Source organism: Musca vetustissima, unplaced genomic scaffold (assembly GCF_032173495.1).
Source record: "Musca vetustissima isolate MV318-11 ecotype Yass unplaced genomic scaffold, APGP_CSIRO_Mvet_v1 utg11600, whole genome shotgun sequence".
In the NCBI taxonomy this organism is placed as follows: Eukaryota; Metazoa; Arthropoda; class Insecta; order Diptera; family Muscidae; genus Musca; species Musca vetustissima.
This window is the reverse complement of record NW_026877872.1, coordinates 25042-43999: the sequence shown is the minus strand read 5'-3', so window position 1 is coordinate 43999 and position 18958 is coordinate 25042.

Below are 18958 nucleotides of genomic sequence, written 5' to 3'. Positions count from 1 at the left end.
CGAGGTATGTAAAATCATTGAGTACCTAAAAGCTGTAGTTTTCAACCTTGAACCAGTTAAAGGTATCCTGCATAGCGGTATTAATGCCGAACGGAGACATGGATTTTAAGACTTTAATCCTGTATAGCGGTATTAATACCGAACGCAGACATGGATTTTAACACTCCTGGACGGATAGGGCTTATAGTCGACGAATAGTTGGAATGTTGCGATGTATTTTTCGTAGGTATTTTCCAGGATTTGGCGCAGAGTGAAAATTTGGTCTATGGTGGTTTTCCCAGGTCTGAAGCCGCATTGGTATGGTCCAATAATATCATTGACCATTGTTCACACAGTACTCTGGATAGCACTTTATATGTGATGGAAAAGAGACTAATTCTTCTGTAGTTGTCACAAATCGTTTAGTATCTTTTTTTGTGCACGGGACAAAGAATGCTGAGATTCCTATCATTGCATGCATTCTTCTACCCAAAATTGTACTAATGAGCTGGTGCATGCTCCTGACTAGCATCTGACCATCGGTCTTGAATAGTTCGACTGGTAACCCATCGAGACCTGAAGAATTATAAAACTTCAGCCAATTGATTGCTATTCTGACCTCATCATGGCTACGTGCTATATAATCTATGCCGTCATTGCTTCAAGGTATCTTCTTCACTGTATGTCACCAGGTTTCCATCTTCATCTCTACAGGAGGATGTGCCTGCACCAAAGTCTTCGGTTTGGTGTTTTACTCCTTGGACTTCATTCTGACTCCTGAGCATTTCGATTTTCTCACGCTCAGGTTTTTCTTCTCTCCTGATAATTCTCTCTCGCATGACGTGTTGCTAATGGGCTGCGTTTTTCACATCAGTAGCATTACGACACTCCTGATCGTACCATGGGTTTCTTGATGGTGGTCTTTGGTACCCAAGTGTTGCTTTCACTGCAGTTTGTAGGGAATGGGCAATTCTTTGTCAATTTTGATTTGATGTTATTATCGGGTCAAGAAGGCGGTTAAGTTCAGCGGGATGGGCTTCTGCTATCTGTTGTGTTTTCAGCTTTTCGACGTCGAGTTTCCGCTGCTATATTGAGGCGAGTGCGAACCTTGGCTACCACAAGGCAATGGGCCGAATCGATATTCGCTCCTCGCATCTATCTAACGTCTAAACACTGAATGAATGCTTTCCGTCTATCACAACATGATCAATTGGATTTCTCGTTGTTTGATTGGGATAAAGCCAGGTGTTTTGTGTATATCGAGATGCTTGAATCTGGTGCTACTATCTACCATGTTTTTTATTTCGCAAAGTCAATCAACTTCATGCCATTGTCCGATGTTTCTTCATGGAAGCAGAATTTTCCGATGGTGCGCCAAAAAAATATTTTCCCTTCCGATTTTTGCATTAAAATCTCCTAGCAGAATTTTAATGTCATATGCAGTATCTAGGCGCTCGTAAAATATGTCTATGGTCTGTTCATCTTGGTCTTCGGTCGAAGCATGGGCGCAAATGAGACTGATGTAGAAGAACTTCGATTTTATACGGATTATAGCAATTCGCTCATATACTGGAGTGAATCTGGAGATGAGGTTTTTTATTCCCCTGTTAACCATAAATGCACAACCAAATTCATGTCTCGTTTCATGACAGCTGTTATACAGTGCGTAATCATTTGATGTACTTACGCCTGTCCCATTCATCTCTCCAGCTAAGCCCACTCACATCTCTCCGAATTTCCTATAGACATATTTCAGTTGGTACAAAAAGATATATCCCCCTTAAATTTGTCCTCAATCACAGACCTCTATTTCCCAGTGTATTTGTATTTCCAAGTTCTCAAATATATTCCTATCCCTGAAAATGCATAAATATTTTTACATTGTTTTGTTTTTTTTTTCTTTTTTTTTGCAATGCATTTAAAAGTCATTGTTTATATTATCACTTAGTGTTTAAGTTCATTGTTATTGTTATGTTACTATTTTTTCTTGTTGTTGCATTCAGTACATATATCCATAATGTTGCAAAGTAAGTAGTATTTGTTGTTGTTGTACATTGTTTACGTTAGTGATTTATTCTTAAGAAACCATAGCAGTTGCTGATGCTTCCTCTTCTGCTCTTGTTGTTCCAACTTAATCATATGGTTGTTGATTCCTTCAAGTATGTTGTTGAAATGGAATGGTGTAATGCACCATTCCATATTCTTGGAGACTCAATTAAAGTGTAAATATATGTTCCATGGGCCGTGCGATAAGGCAAGACATTAATAGTACGACAGACAGACAACATTCACACATTCTTAAATGTTGTAAATATGATCGTAAAGTATTCTTTTATCGGGAATTTTTTCATCAGTCAAAAATATTGTTGTTATCAATGAAGTAGGAATATGCTATGAAGCTATGAAAGTTGTGGGAATTTCAAAATTTGGGAAATTCGAATTCAATCGAAGCTGTAACAATAAAATAATTATGGATCTGAAGTTTTTTTGTCATTGGTGACAAAATAACATACCCATGTCTTACCGGATGACGAAAATACCGCGTTGTTGACCAGGCACATGGCCGGTCCACCATAAGTTGCTACACCTTGAAACAATCGTTGGAGATCCACTATATATTCTTTATTAGGATAATATTCTATGTCGAATTAGTCTGTTGTAAGCACAACAATTGAGATAGAGCCCTCACAGACATTGCCAGCATTTCTAGAATGTTTGGTGTTGAAAATTGGATCTGTCAACCCATAATTTGGTGAAGCCCCCGTGGGGCATTAGTTTTGTATTTTGAATTATCAATGGGTGTGATTTGACATCGTCGTTTTTCATGTGTTCTAGGACCCATCACTGAGGTTTTCGTTTTATCCTGGGAGTCCGATCGATTTTACGTATCTGGAATATGCATCATGCACCACGATGATATAAACTTAACGACATTTATTATTTTCTTATTTAAATACGAAGGAAATTGTGAATATTATTGGTACATGCAACATCAAAGCAACACCGTATTTGTAAGCACGAACCAAATCCAAGCAAAAGAGTTCTTCAAGAAATCCCTGTCAGTACATTAGGTTGGGGAAAAAGAAATTCATTATTTTTATATGAACTATAATTATTTACTTAGCTGGCTTGAGACAGAACTCTCGTTCCATAAGCCGATCTTAAAAAAGATTTCTAGGCTCGTCGGTCTTTTGCGCAGTTTTTCCAATTTGAAAGACCATATTCGGCAATGTTCCACTTGATCATTCCATCTTATTCGTGGCCTTCCCCTTCTGCGTGAACCATCAACTGGTTCGCTTGTATATGCCTTTTGGGCTGGGACATCTTCATCCATCTTTACAACATGACCTAGCCAACGTAGTCGCTGCAGCTCAATAATTCTAACAAGGCTGATGTCCGAGAATAGCTTGTACAACTTATTGTTCATTCGTAGGCGATATTAACCGTCAACGCAGATCTTTCGGAGAATTTTTCTCTCACACACTCTAAGAGATGCCTCATCTGCTCGTGGAAGTACCCATGCTTCAGAACCGTCTAAAAGCACGGGTAGTATCAGCGTCTTGTAGAGTGTGAGTTTGGTCTGGCGGGAGGTGGCCTTGCTTTTGAGTTGTTTGCTCAGATCGTTCACCGAATTTCAAAAGTGATACCATTAGTTTTATTTATGGTATATAACATAATTCACTACCTCGAAGCTATAGTTCTCAGGTTCCACAGTTGGTCCGATTATAATGGACGTCTTGCGTATTGATACCATCAGCTTGGCCTACGCGCCGTTTACTACCAGACCCACTTTAGAAGACTCCTTTTCAATTTGTTCAAATGTGACTGTTATCGGTCTCAATGTTCGACCCACTATGTCGATGTCATCGGCGTAGGCGAGTACCATGTGTTGTTTGGTATACAGAGTGCCATTTCTGTTCACTTTTGCCTCGGGTATGACCCTTTTCAGCAGGATTTTAAAAAGGTCACACGACAAACTGTCACCTTGTCTGAATCCTCGTTCGGTATTAAAGTGCTTCGAGAGGTCCTTTCCGACTTTAACTGCTGATCTCGTGCCAGTTAAAGTTATCCTGCATTGTCGAATTAATTTTGCAGGAATGCCAAACGCAGACATGTCTTTATAGTCGACAAATAGGTGGAATGTGTCGATGTGGTTTTCGTGGGTTTTTCCAGGATTTGGCGCAGAGTGAAAATCTGATCAATGGCGGATTTGCCAGGTCTGAAGCCGTATTGGTATGGTCCAATAATGACATTGACCACTGGCTTTAGTCGTTCACACATTACGCTGCATAGCACTTTATATTCGATGGGAAGGAGACTTATTCCTCTATAGTTGGCACTAGGGATAAGTAAATCGACTTTCGACTAATCGACTTTTTGCATTGAAAAGTCGAAGTCGACTTGTGGTCTATGAGAAAATCGTAAAGTCGACTTTTCAAGATCGACTTCCGATTTTCTTCAAAAATACTAGGTTTTTTATCACATAGCTCAATTTGAACCAAAAATTTCACTTTCCGGAACTTTACATTATCTGTTCAAAATAATTGATATAAAAAGTCAAATTTTTTATTCGATTTTGCAGAAGTCAGTAAAAGTCGAAATCGATTTTCAACAGTTTTGACAAAATCGAAAAGTCGACTTTTTAGTCAAAGGCAAAAATCGAAAAGTCTAAAGGTCGACGTTTTGGTCAGAGGCAAAAATCGAAAAGTCTAAAAGTCGACTTTTGCACTCGACTACGTATCCCTAGTTGGCACATATCGTCTTGTCTCCTGTTTTTGTTCACCGGACACAGGATGCTGTTTGATCGGTACTTTACGAGAAATCTATCAGAACAGCCATTTGCCGAAAAAAAAATAATAAAATAATAGAAGGACAATTCTTAATGGTGTATCACAATTTGCTGTCAAACGTCTTCGTATTCTGAGAAGAAAAAACAATAATTTTGCAGCGTGACAGTACGAGCTCGCATATATCGGATCATACTAAAGTTCTTTGATCAACAAAAACATGGAATTAATGGGTCATCCGCCTTACAGTCCTCACCCAATGTTGACATCTTTTTACCTTTCGGACATCAATAAAAGAATGTACAATACACGATTTTCGTCTCCAGAAGATGCAGTTGAACGTTCCAACCCATATTTTGAAGGTTTCTTATCGGAGTGCATAAAGTGCTATGCATGTTCAGTGTAAAATTTTGGAATTTTGAAAATTAAACAATCTGCTGGCATGTTTTGATATAACCTTAAGGGTCCGACTGGTTTTAAGTATTTTAAATGCCCACATTTTTGGGTAGAGGTTAATTTGTACTTGTTCTAGTTTCCTCATTTTAGGGAAATTTCTGACGAATACTGTGGATTTGAATTTTATTCGAAACTCAACTGATGGAATTTTTTGCTTTTTAGTTTGGTATCTGTTCAAAATCATATCTATGTGACAAGCCGATAACTTTTCAATTGATCAGGTAAATATCATTTTAATAGTTGCAAGTTTGATAGAGTGTTAACATGAGTTCCACATTCCCTCATAAAATTAATTGTTCCTGAAGCCTTTCCAGGCTTCCACAATATGATTACTTACATTTTTGACTTTATGCCAATTGAGGATATTTTAATTTAGGGGATTTTTTTAATGTGGAGAAATATTTTCGTCAAACATCCAATGTTTCTGTGGGCAATAAACAACCCTGTCCTTTGCAATATTTTTTTTATACAAGATGATCTAAAACAATTTACCCTTTGATGTTAAATTTGTTTTGAATAAAATTGCAATTTGTCTCAACCTACAACATAATATAATTCTGTCAAGATGTGTGTTCGGCGTCAATGGTAGACCGGCAAACAAACAGACAAAAAACACAGAAAAACAAATAAGTAAATTGTCGCACGTTTCCGGATCATCTGAAGATTTAAAACTGCTGCTGCCCACATCCAGACGATGACGACAATGATCTGCAAATCGCATGATTATTTTACTTTTTGTTGTCGTTTTTGTTTTTCAGCGACATGGCTAAATGAGGAAATGCAACAAATAATGACAGTACTGGCAAACAGCAACAACAACAACAAAAACAATTGCATGTAATAAAATTTGCTTATTGCACACGAACATGTTTCTATGCAACATGGTCCGGCAGTGGCTAGAGGGACAGATGGACGGCAAAACGTTGATGAAGTCCACGTTGTCTTGACACACAACCAATTCATTCAATGATTTCCTTCCTAATTTATAAAGAAGATCTTTTCATAAGTTTTTCTTTTTTCATAATGAGCTACAACAAGAACAAAATTAAAAAATAAAACCTTGAAGACAAACAGAAGAAGAGTCTGTCGCATTAACAGGATGAGAATTGTAATGAAGCAACATTGTATGAATGAAACACATTTGTAGCTAGTTTGGGGGGGATTTGCTCACAGTGAATGTAGCAAAATGTGATTTAGCTGCCTCGAGCAAAAAAATTGATGGAAACATGGTAGCGTCGAATAGTTTTAACTTTTGATTATCCTTTTCTGTAACTCTCACACAACCTTCCATTACAATTTTGCGCATCGTAATATTTTTCCAAACATAGTTCAAGTTCGAAGATGGGGAATATCGGTCCACTCTTTCTGGTATCTCCCCACAAAATGGTAAAAATATGCTAAAAATGTATTGTATAATATAATGTGAACGGACTGGGTGGCGTAGGAGATGATAGATATTAAGCCCTGGTTTATCTTGGTCCCTCTATCATCTCAATTGTGGACACTGACCTCCCCGCGGTGTCACCTGGGGTAGCTCATTTCACTGTATTATATTTATGGTTAACAGGAAAATAAAAGACCTCGTCTCCAGATTCACTCCAGTAGATTATGGAATTGCTTTAATCCGCATAAAAGCGAAGTTCTTCTACATCAGTCTTATTTGCGCCCATGTTCCTTTATAGTCGGCGTAGGCCGACGACATCGACATAAAGGGTCGAACATTGCGAGCGGTAACAGAATCTTTGAACGAATTTAGAATGAGTCTGCCAAAGTGGGACTGGCGAGAAGACCAAGTTTAAGTTACCAACGCGCAAGACGTCCAATACACTCGGAAGTTGAAAACTACAGATTCGAGGTAGTCACAGATTTTGTAAATCTCGGTACCGCCATAAATAAAACTAATGGCATCAGTTTTGAAATTTGTTGGTCAACAGATGCTACTGTGGTCTGAGTAAGCAACTAATATGCAAAGCCTCCTTTCGCCAGACCAAACTCACGCCCCATAAGACGCTTATATTACCCGTGACGTTGTATGGATCTGAGGCATGGGTACTTGCGCAGATGAGGCAACTTTTAGAGTGTTTGAAAGAAAAATCTCTGGAATATCTATGGGCCGATCTTCGTCGAATGAACCATGAACCATATATTTTCGAAAATCGACATAGTCAGACGCCATGTTGTGAGAATAGATAAAGATGCCCCAGCGCAAAAAGGCATATAAAAGAGAGCCAAGTGATGGTTAACGCAGAAGGGGAAGGCCTCGAATCCGATGGAAAATGGTCTTTCAAATTGGATGAGATGCGGACAAGACCGACGCGCTTGGAAATCTTGTTTAAGCCCGGCTTATGGAACAACCGTTCTGTCACAAGCCAGCTTAGTAAGTAAGATGTCGTATTCCAGTCCTATTCATTTGAAACCAAGAAATGTATAACCCAGTATTATTTCATTATAATATTGTTGCTTGTATTATTCGATAACGAAGTTCTACGAAGATTCCAGGGGAAGTACACAGAGGGCCCTAGCCCCTTCAAGTGGTAATTGTGAGAAGTCTTGTACTATATTCCTGTGCTGCTTATTGTGAAATGTATCGATCCAATCGTTAATAGCTTTAAGAGTTAATCGCTTCATATGAAGGTCCTGCAGCTTTTTCGATTTTTTGAAGATATAGCAACCCATACAAAAAGGTGTGCTCCATTTTCGGTGTTTTGAAAATTTTAGCTAGACTGCAATTTAGAATGTTCAATTGTTATAGTGTCAAAAAATATTTGCATTCTTTATGATGCGTCACATTCTTTATGATGCGTCACATTTTCAATATTTTAAGATTTTGGCCACGTTTTCCATCCGTAGAGTCTGTAATTTCTCATATTGGATTCCTAAAGAAAAAAATTTCAATATACGTCAGTATTTTTAAATGCATACAAAGATCCCGTTTAATTTTTGTTGTGTTAAATTCCCTAGTCTTGTATTCCAATCTAGCCCCATGCAAGTTTTTCAGCTGGTTTGGAGGCAATATAAACCTAATTTGTATTTTGAAGTGTATAGTGCGTTTAAAGGAACCTCTAAAATTTTTCACGACAAAAGACAGAATGATTAAAGTATATTAAAGACGAACATTGTTGAATTTACGGAGACATTAACCCAAATTGATTGATAAATCAGTCTATACTGATTGAAATTAAAGATTCAAAGTTTGGGAAATGTATTTGGATATTTTCACTAAGTTTTGATATATTGGGCCCAACCCTTTTTTACTGTTATATTTTTCCTTATCTTTATTGCATCTTCCGTATTTAGGATGATGATGAGGTTTTTGCATAGTAACCCATTTTTTCTTCGAGTGTAACATCATAATATCAATTTGTCTCATCATGTTAACAATTAATAATTACACATTAAGCGACGAAGTGGAACTCTTTCCTCCAATACAATAACAATGATTATATAGATTTTGTTGTAAACAATTTTATGATGATAATGTCAATAATAACAATTATTCAGTAAAAAACTATATTTACGTTACCAACATATAGACCTGTCATTTAATCGCAAAATTGAATCATTTAACTCCTTTGTGTGTATGTATTTTATATATCTCTTAATATCGGCACATTATCACGGATGTTTCATTAGTGCCACATGGTATGATTAAATTCCTCGGCCGCCGCCTTGAAGCCATATCTGTCTGCCATGGAGAATTTATAATAAATAACTTACTCCTGAGAAACCAATCACTTCCAGAGCAGTGATCTTCAACACATTTCCAGGGCGCAACAACAAAGCTAAGACGATTTTTATACAATGTAACCATTAAATTAAAGTTTACATTGCACTCGATGGACATGAGCAAGACAATGCAGACACTGGTGATCATGATGTATGGCTCTTCTTCTTCGGCTGCATGTTCTATGTATGTGGACTCCCATATAAATGCCATATAAACACCATGCAGTCATCCATAGAAGACATATGGTGAGTGTTTCTATCGGTATCTGATTTGTATGCATGCATCTTGGTCATTCAAGGTGTTAATAAACTTTAGGTGCAATAACCCCAGTGGTTGAGATTTTTTTATCCGGATAATCAATTTGGTGGACAAATTTTGATAATGAAAAAGTTTATAATAAAGATTGGGGGAAAATGCATTGATATATTGTAAACATAACCATTTTTTGTCAGAACATGTTAAAACATTTTGCGGGACCTGTATATGGTGGCTATGTCAAAGCATGGACCTATAATGGCATCTTAATGTTCGTCCTTCAAACATTATATTTAAAATCTACGGGTGTTATTTCTTAAAAAATAACTTTTGAAATATTCAGGTTTGTTATTAGTCCTTTTTTAAAGTCGTTTAATTGTGTAGTAATTTAAAAAAAATTAATAATATGCTCTTGTTGATAGTTCTTTTTTTAATTCACTAAATTATGTAGTAATTAAAAAAAAAATAAAAATATACTCTTGTTTATAGTCCTCGAAAAAATATTTTTAGAAAATCTAAGCTTGTTGATAGTCACTGAAAAAAATATTTTATGGGAATTATTTAAAAACCAATACCAACCAATGCCGTATTTCCAAAAGTATGTACTTATATATCTCAACTCTACACATCAATTCTGACCGCAACAGAAATCTAGCTCTATACTAAATTTGGTATCATTTATTGCCTTTTGTACTCTTGTTATACTTATTTCAGCAAAATCCACATTTCAAACATAACCCAAATTTGTTACCCAATGTCAGCATTCCAGCTCTATCGGTTCACCCTAAATCCAAAATATTCCAGCTCTATCGGTTCACCTCACTCCTAATTTGGTACCATTTAGTACACATTAGTACGAATTTTCAGAAACGTTCTACATAGCCCAATCCTACGCCCTAACAATGATCCTAACACTAAATTCCGGAATCCTAGCTCTACCAGTTCACCCAATATTCAAATTGAACCAACATTTAGTACAATTTAGTACCCATAAGTATGAATTTCCAAAACTACATCCATACCCCAATCGAAAACTCCAACAGTAAACCTATTTCCGAATTTCATCTATCGGTTCATCTAAATCTACATTTTTAACATTTTGTAGACATTTGTACAAATTTCCAAAACTTTTTGCATAGCCCAATCATACACCCAAACAATGATCATAACTCCAAATTTCAGGATATCAGCTCCATTAGTTCTACCAAAATTATAATTGTACCAAATTTAGTACCCATAATTATAAAATTTCCCAAACTACATCCATACCCTTATGCTACACTTTAACATTAACCTTATTTCGAAATTTCATCATTCCATCTCTATCGGTTCACCGAATCCACTTTTGGTACCAATTTGTACACATACGAATTTCCAAAACTTTCTACAAATCCCAATCCTACACCCCAACAGTAATCCTAACGTCAAATTTCGAGATTCAAGCTCAATCGGTTCACCAAAATTCACATTTGTTACCATTTAGTACAAATTTCCAAAACTTCATACATCGGTTCACTCAAAATTTAATTTGTACCAAATTTAGTTCACATTAGTCGGAATTTCCAAAACTACCTAAATAGCTCATGGTCCTAACTCCAAATGTCAAGATTGCAGCCCAATCGGTTCACCCAAATCCAAATTTGGTATCATATAGTACACATTAGTACGAATTTCCAAAATTTCCTGCATACACCAATCCTACACCCCAACAATGATTCTAACTCGAAATTTCATTCACTCAAAACAAAATTGTACCAATTATAGTACGATTTAGTACTTTTCGTACACATAAGTAAAACATTTAGTTAATTTAAATTTTCAGAATTCCAGCTCGATTTGTACCTCAAATCAAATTTGTACCAAATATAGTACTTTTCGTACACATGAGTTCACGCTTTCAAAACCATCTCCTTATATCGACCCAACTTCTCAACCCTAATTCGCATTCCAAATTTCAAGTTAGCTTTTTCCATTCACACACTACGAAATTGTATCAAATTTAGTGTATTTCCAAAAAATATCTTGCTACATCTATACTACACTCCATCAGTGACCCTCAGTTCAAATTTTAGAGTTCTAGCTCTACCGGTTCGCCAAATACAAATGATACCACATTTAGTACTTTTTAGTACTTTTCGTAGCTTTCTCGTACGAATTTCCAAAAACCCAGCCTTATCTGACACCTTTGGACCAAGAGTGGCCCTCACCTAAAATTTGAAGATTCTAGCTTCTGCCGTTTCGTCTTATTCTTTTGTTAGTATAGATAAAATGCACGCTAATAGTTAGTCCTTGAAGAAATTTACTTCTGCTTATCACAGTATATACCTATACTATGGTTTCTTACACATTAAATTAGTTTTTGTCCTGGTTTATACTTTTATTCTCTGTATTCTCCTAGTAAATCTCTCCCTAAAACCGTTCTAATACCTAAACTTTATTTTATATACTGGAAACCCCACAACAAATAACGGACCGTTTATATTGAAATAATACGTATACAAAAACACCAACCGGAAAGAGGAAACAAAAAACCCAAAGTCAAATGAATAAATAAATGGAAAATATATCCTACCCTCCTATCAAAAACACACAGAGAGATAGGCAACAGGACAAACAAAACAAAAAACATAGTGTTAAACATGAAAAGCTTATGTTTCTCTCGGCAGGGATAAATACGTGAACATCGTACTGTCGTCGTTCACGTCCATTCCACGCTTGCTATACATCCTGTCAACCTATTCGTAATTCATATACTTATGTGTAGGCATGTGTGTGCACACGTGTCTGTATGTGTCCTCTGTGTATATTATGTGTTTGTGTGAATACCGGTTGATTTTGGGCTATCATTGTCGTATAAGTGTTATAAATGATGTCTATATATGTATATTCACATGTTTTTGTGTAAATGATATGTGTAATGATAATAGAGTATGCGTCGGTATGTATGTGTACATGTATATTTGGTATATCAATGCATGTAGAACATATTTAATGTGTGTTTTTATAGACTCCACTGTGGGGGGAGTTACGGTGTCATTCTGTAGATAAACTGCAGTCTTTATGTTACTTTATTAAATAGGAATTTTATTATACATTGTATCACATCTCAACGAGGGATGTTATGCAATTTTATAATATATACCAGTAAGGAAAGTAGTAAAGTCGGACGGGGCCGACTATATGATACCCTTCACCACTATGGGTATATTAAACAGGACTATTACCATGAAATTGTATGAAATACATGTCATTCGTTTCTTACAATGGAACAAAAGTATGTAAATCGACTTCAAACAAATATCAGTAGGTCATCCGTTGGGCTAGGTCTGTACTTCCAGAAAACCCAACTACGTTATTCTATGCTCAATTTTGTACGTTGTGCAAAATTTGATGTCAATCTAACAAATATGAGGAGTTTGTTGCACAGTTTACTTATATATGGATGCTATATCCAAATATGAAACGATTTCAACGAAACTTGTCACAGGTTAGGTTATACTAATTTCAGTACGTTTTGTTCCTATCAACCATATATTGGTTCAATGGTGCGTCAATTACTCAAAATCAATCTATAATATAAGGGAGCTATATCTAAATCTCAACCGATTTTCACGAAACTCAGCACACATCATTCCAGCATCAATTCAGAACGCTGTGACAAATTTTGTGCAAATCGAAAGATATATAGGGACTTTGGTGCACCATTTACATGAAATCGGACGAAACAATATATGGGAGCTATATCTAAATCTGGACCGATTTTCACGAAACCTACCAGACATCATTCTAGGCTCAATTCAGTACGTTATGCCATATTTCGTGCAAATCGAAAGATATATAGGGACATTGGTGCACCATTTACATGAAATCGGACGAAACAATATATGGGAGCTATATCTAAATCTGGACCGATTTTCTCGAAACTTGGCACACATAATTCTAGGCCCCATTCAGTACGTTATGCCAAATTTTGTGCAAATCCAAAGTTATATAGGGATTTTGGTGCACCATTTACATGAAATCGGACGAAGCTATATATGGGAGCTATATCTAAATCTGGACCGATTTTCACGAAATTTGGCAGACATCACTCTAGGCTCAATTCAGTACGTTATACCAAATTTCGTGCAAATCGAAAGATATATAGGGACTTTGGTACACCATTTACATTAAATCGGACGAAAATATATATGAGAGCTATATCTAAATCTGAACCGATTTTTCCCAATTTCAATAGGGTTCGTCCTTGGGCCAAACAAATGAGCTGTGCCAAATTTCATCCAATTCGGATCATAAATGCGACCTGTACTTTGCTCACAAAAAACATGGACAGACAGACAGACGGACGGACGGACGGACGGACATGCATAAATCGACTTAAAAAGTGATTCTATGCATATTCTCAAAAGGAGCCATGTGTCTCGTTTCCTTTTGCCTTTTTCCTGTGTGGTGAAGGGTATAAAAACAAGATATATAAATGTCAAAAAGTGTTATAAATAAAATTACCAATTTTTATAATATAATGTTTAATTTAAAATATTTATAATTTATTTTTTTTTATTTTCAGATATTATTTTGACAACCATCGTCGCGGCATAATTTATTTGTTCTGAATGGGTAAGTTTCTAGACTATACACATGCCTAGATGTGTTAAAAATGTATTTGTTGGGATGGTTCTGTTGTTGTATATTCATTTTGATCTCCGTGGAAGTAGTCTTCGCGTCAGAAGAAAGCAAAAAGTTAACTGTAATCCATCGAAATCCAGCCAGTTCTGGTAATATTAGAACCTACATTTTAGTATACCGATTGTCATATCTCGACTAGCAGAGTCGATCTGGACATGTGTATCCCTCCGTCTGTAAGCCACAGTCATGGATCAATCGTCACGAAATTGTACAATTGTAACCCTAACATTTAAAATTTTACACAAAGGAGGGGGATCTGATAGTGGAATAAACATAGCTGTTTTCAAGATGATCACTTAGTAATTAGCGGATCAATTGAATCCTGACTTTAGTTCGAAAATTGGCAAAATTTTCATTTTGTAGCGTATATATTTACTTCTGAAGGACATAGATCGAAACTTTCATTCAATGAAGAAACTATGTGGCATGACCAATGTAAGAGGCGTGCAAAGAGAATTAAAGACCACAATTGTTATTGCAGCGAAAAGCCAGGTGGTTCCAACCCCATTCACCTCTCCGAAAGTATGAAGCCTTCAGCGAGTAGAAATGATGATCCCTGGGGTGGCAATGCGGAATCATGCATGTTGCATTCTTGCAAAGTTAAAGTCGTCGTTCAATGAAGTAGCAACGACCATATTTACGCTGAGGGTATTAAAATTCCAACCTCATATTACTCAGTTCTCTAAAACGTCGATAAAGGAAACTAACTTCCACTTCACTCGTGTCTTCCTCCGCGTCACTGAGAAGAGCGAGAGACATTTGATAGAGTTGAAGCACATCCCAAACGTCTAAAACTCACGCTGGAACTTTCCGGTCATTTTGAATCTTGCCTGAGGTTTTTTATAGAATTACCTTAAGATTGAGATCAGGTTTTACCCAATTTCGGTTTTTTGTATCGGCTGCTTACTGAATGGACTCATAATGCTACAATAATGGATTTGTTTTCAAACCACTCCCGTGATTTTATTTGAATACTGCTCGTTTATCATGTGGCAGGGTTGTGTGACATTTTTCCTCTGTGTATGTTGCCTCATTTTAAACTATTTTCTTTCAAAATGGCTACCAGGCATTTGTTTTACTGGTCTTGTATTCATCTGAGCACATATACAACAATTCGAATTATAGAATTCAGCATATTCTCTTCTGTTTTAAGAGGATCAGTATTTTGGATTTCAATTGTTGCCTTCCTCTTCCTGTATTTTACTACAGCATCGTCCTTCAGAGATCCGGTAATAGTCTCGGGGAACTCCTTTTACCCATAACTATGATGCATTGGACTAAACAGCTATGCCTTCTGGATTCACATTTTCCCTTAGGCTTCTCAGCAAATCTGCGTAACTTTTGTCATTTCGAGGTTTTATAATAAGAAAATCTGGTCTCACTTTTGGTCTTTTAGCTCATGACAAATTTCCAATTCGGTTTCGCTTCTGCTTGGTTTCTGCTTCTGTAGTTTTATTCTTTGTACGTATTGCATTTCACGGAGCTAGGCGCACTTCCTTTGTTCTGATGCGTTTGCGATGTTGGAATCGGTATGAAAAATCACGTTATCTTTTGAAGGATTTGCTCTATTCCCTTTCTCAGCATATTCCCATAAGCCAAGTCCGTTTGTCCATTTGCTGAAATCACGGTAGAGGTCCGAACTAACGAAATCCCCAATATTCGGTATTTAGGAGTTTTTCATCGGAAGTGGTTTCAAATTGGTATTTTGGTTCTCAATGTATAGCCAACCTCCCGACTCAAATTCGGGGTAACCCCCATGTAACGCGCACCCCCTATATTCTGTATTTTGGGGATGTTGGGCACGTTTTTTTATCGGAATAGGCTATAATTTGGTTTCTCTATGTATTACCAAACTAAAAATTATTAACATTGACTCAAGTTTCACGATACCCCCAATTTTTGGTATTTTTGGGATGATGGGCACATTTTTTATCGGAATTGGTTGCAATTTTGTGTTTTGGTTTCTGAAGGCCCAATCAGTTTTAAGTATTTTGGATGTCCCCCTAATGATGGTTCCATCCGGCTCAATTTAAATTTTTTTACTTGATTTGAGCAAATTATGGTATTTACAAAGAGCTTTCTTCTCTGACTTTCTCATTTGGACTATTGCCTCCTGTCTTGTTTATAGTTTATAGCTGTTACTTCAAAGCAGCAGTGCCCAAAATAGGTCCCATGGGCTGTCGGTGTGTGAAATTTCTCACACACACAATTATAAAAAGATAAACGTTTGTAATTAAAAAAATATTTTCAAATTTGTCATTCATTCTTTTTGGTTTATACACTAACCGAAAAATTTGGATATTTTTGGCAAAAAATAGTTCGGAACAAGACGAAATATGTGGCCAATACTATGGCGGGAGGGCAAAACAGAAACAAATGTATCCTTATAAGGGAAATGTATCACCAACAACCATATTGGCCTTGAATATAAAATGTTTTTCTTCCTTAAAATTTTCAAATAATATTTTTACAAAATTTCTCACAGTATATGACATAGATACAAAACTTTTGAAAAATTTGTATTTGAAACAAATACAATCACAAAACTTGAATATATTAGTGTGGACAGCCCTGTTCTAAAGCTACTGTCGGGTATTTACTGGTTCATGAGCTAATACAGAAAGCACTTGCCCCTTAGGATTTTTTAGGAGTTTTAAAGCGTTCATTCTGAAACAGAAGACAGTTGCCCTTAAAAGGAATCCAAGAGTACCTATGCCTCTATTAGGGCCGTCGTGATGGTTGACGAAGGTTTTTTTAGTCAGCATACTCATTAAGGGGACCCCCCCCCCATTCTCGGGGTCAAAATTTTTGTTGATATAATTCGAATCTACACTGATTAAAGAATGTCCCTGCAAAATTTCAAGTTAAATTCTCAAGAACTCTTGAAGATATAGCCGATTTATTGTGTCAGCATCAAGTGACGGCTAAAGGGCTTCTCAAACTTTAAACGCGTTTTTCTCTAAACATTTTTTTGCGAATGGCGGGCACGATAACTCAAAAACTAATAACCCAATCGATTCCAAATTTTTACACGTTTCTCTGTGAGAGTATAGCTATCGTATGAACTAGGATAAAGCCATTCGGTCAAGATCTTCCTTATTTTTTAACTTGGTTTTTGGTAAAAAATCGGCGATTTTCCAAAAATATTTTTTCAAAGGTCCGGCATTTTATTAATTTTAGAGCGAGGTCATACGAGAGCCAGACATGTACTCTTTCCAACACCGTTGGAATTTTCGGATTCCGATGTTCCAGTGAGGAGTTGTCATGCCCGCCATCAAAAATGAGGACTTTTCTTTGATCACAAAAAACAACAACAAACATTTTTTGTAAATTATTTTTCTTCCTTTTCAAATCTTCAAATATATATGTGCAAAGTTACAAACCTTAACGAGCATTGGTATTCATTTACCAGCCCATTTAAAATCTTAAAAATAAAAAATCGAGAATGGGGGGGTTCCCTTAAAGGACATACAACATCCAATGTATATATAAGAGCAGTCTCTAAGTGAATGCCAAGGATGTAATGGAACATGGAATGCCAAGCTAAAATAATGTCACATACCATACACAAATCGCTTTCGTCTCCCACAGCAATGTCGTAATATCGTAGATAGATTAATTGGGGAACCACGGATGCTTCATATTCCGCTATTCTCTATCATTAGATAGCCCCATGTAAGAGAACACCAGCTTCTTCCTTAGAAGTTCTGTGCTTGGATCCCTTGGATAGTTTATAATTTCTTATTTATTACACTGTCACTCGTGCTGGGTGGTGGAAAATTCCTAATGAGAATGGGAAACCGTGGCGAGTATATTGAGAAACCAGAAAGGCAAATTCGCCATACGTCAAGTCTTGAGTTATTATACCCTACACAACTATGTTGTCAGGGTATTATAGCTTTGTGCAGCCCCAAATGTTTGTAACACCGCGAAATATTGGTCCTAGACACACCTTTAAGTATACCGATCGTCATATCTCGACTAGCTGAGTCGATCTAGACATGTGTGTCCGTCCGTCCGTCCGTCCGTCCGTCCGTCCGTCTGTCCATTATAATTTGTAAACACGATACAGGCCACAGTTATGGACCAATCTTCACGAAATTTTGCATGTAGGATGGGTTCTGGCCAATGAAGACCCCTATTGTTTTTGGAAAAGATCGGTTAATATTTAGGGGATGAAATGGACCAAATACTAAATTTTTGTCGGTTTTTCTGGTCGCTACAGAGGCCGCAATTATGGCCCAAACACCGCGAATTTTTGCATGGAGAAGTGGATCGGGCCAGAGAATAAGCATGCATGTTTTGATAAAGATCGGTCAATATTTAGCGGGTCAAATGGACCCTGACTTTTGTGTGAAAAATGACAAAATTTGTATTCTATGGCATATATATTTACTCCTGGAGGATGTAGACCCCAGGAGTTAATAGCATATCCAAGAGGAGTGGTTGGCCTTTAAATTGATACCAAATATAGTGATGTGTCTACTCAGATGTGGGAGTTACAGTCAAATATTTACAGATGCTTACGTATTCAGATATTATTTAGTAACCCATTACCACATTAGAGGGAGAAATATCGCGCTGATGGCTTTGAAATTTTTCATGAAGTTCCAGTTATGGTCAAGAACAACGCCTACAATTTTCGGTGATGATCAGATTAAAATTTTGGGATGAAATGGACCGAAAACATAATTTTTTGTGTGTTTTCGAGTAGAGTATAATCCGAAAATCACAACACAACCCACCGTGAAGGTAATCTGGACAAGTAATTAGAAGGACTGTACTGAATATTCGAAAAAAAAGTAAGGAAGAGGTGTTGTTAACCTCTAATCGGACAAGAGGGGGCAAATATCACGAAATATTACTCAGACTCGGAATAAACATCCTCAGAAAGTTAGAGTTCGTGGTAGTTGTGTAGGGTATCGCATGGTCGGCCCCGTCCGACTATACTGCTCCGCTCACTGGTGTTCTTCTGTATTTGTTGCCGATGCACCTACATTTCATAAAGGAAAAGCTTTATATCTTTCCCTAAATGAGGTGTTTTTTCAGTCCTGTCGAATTTTTCCAC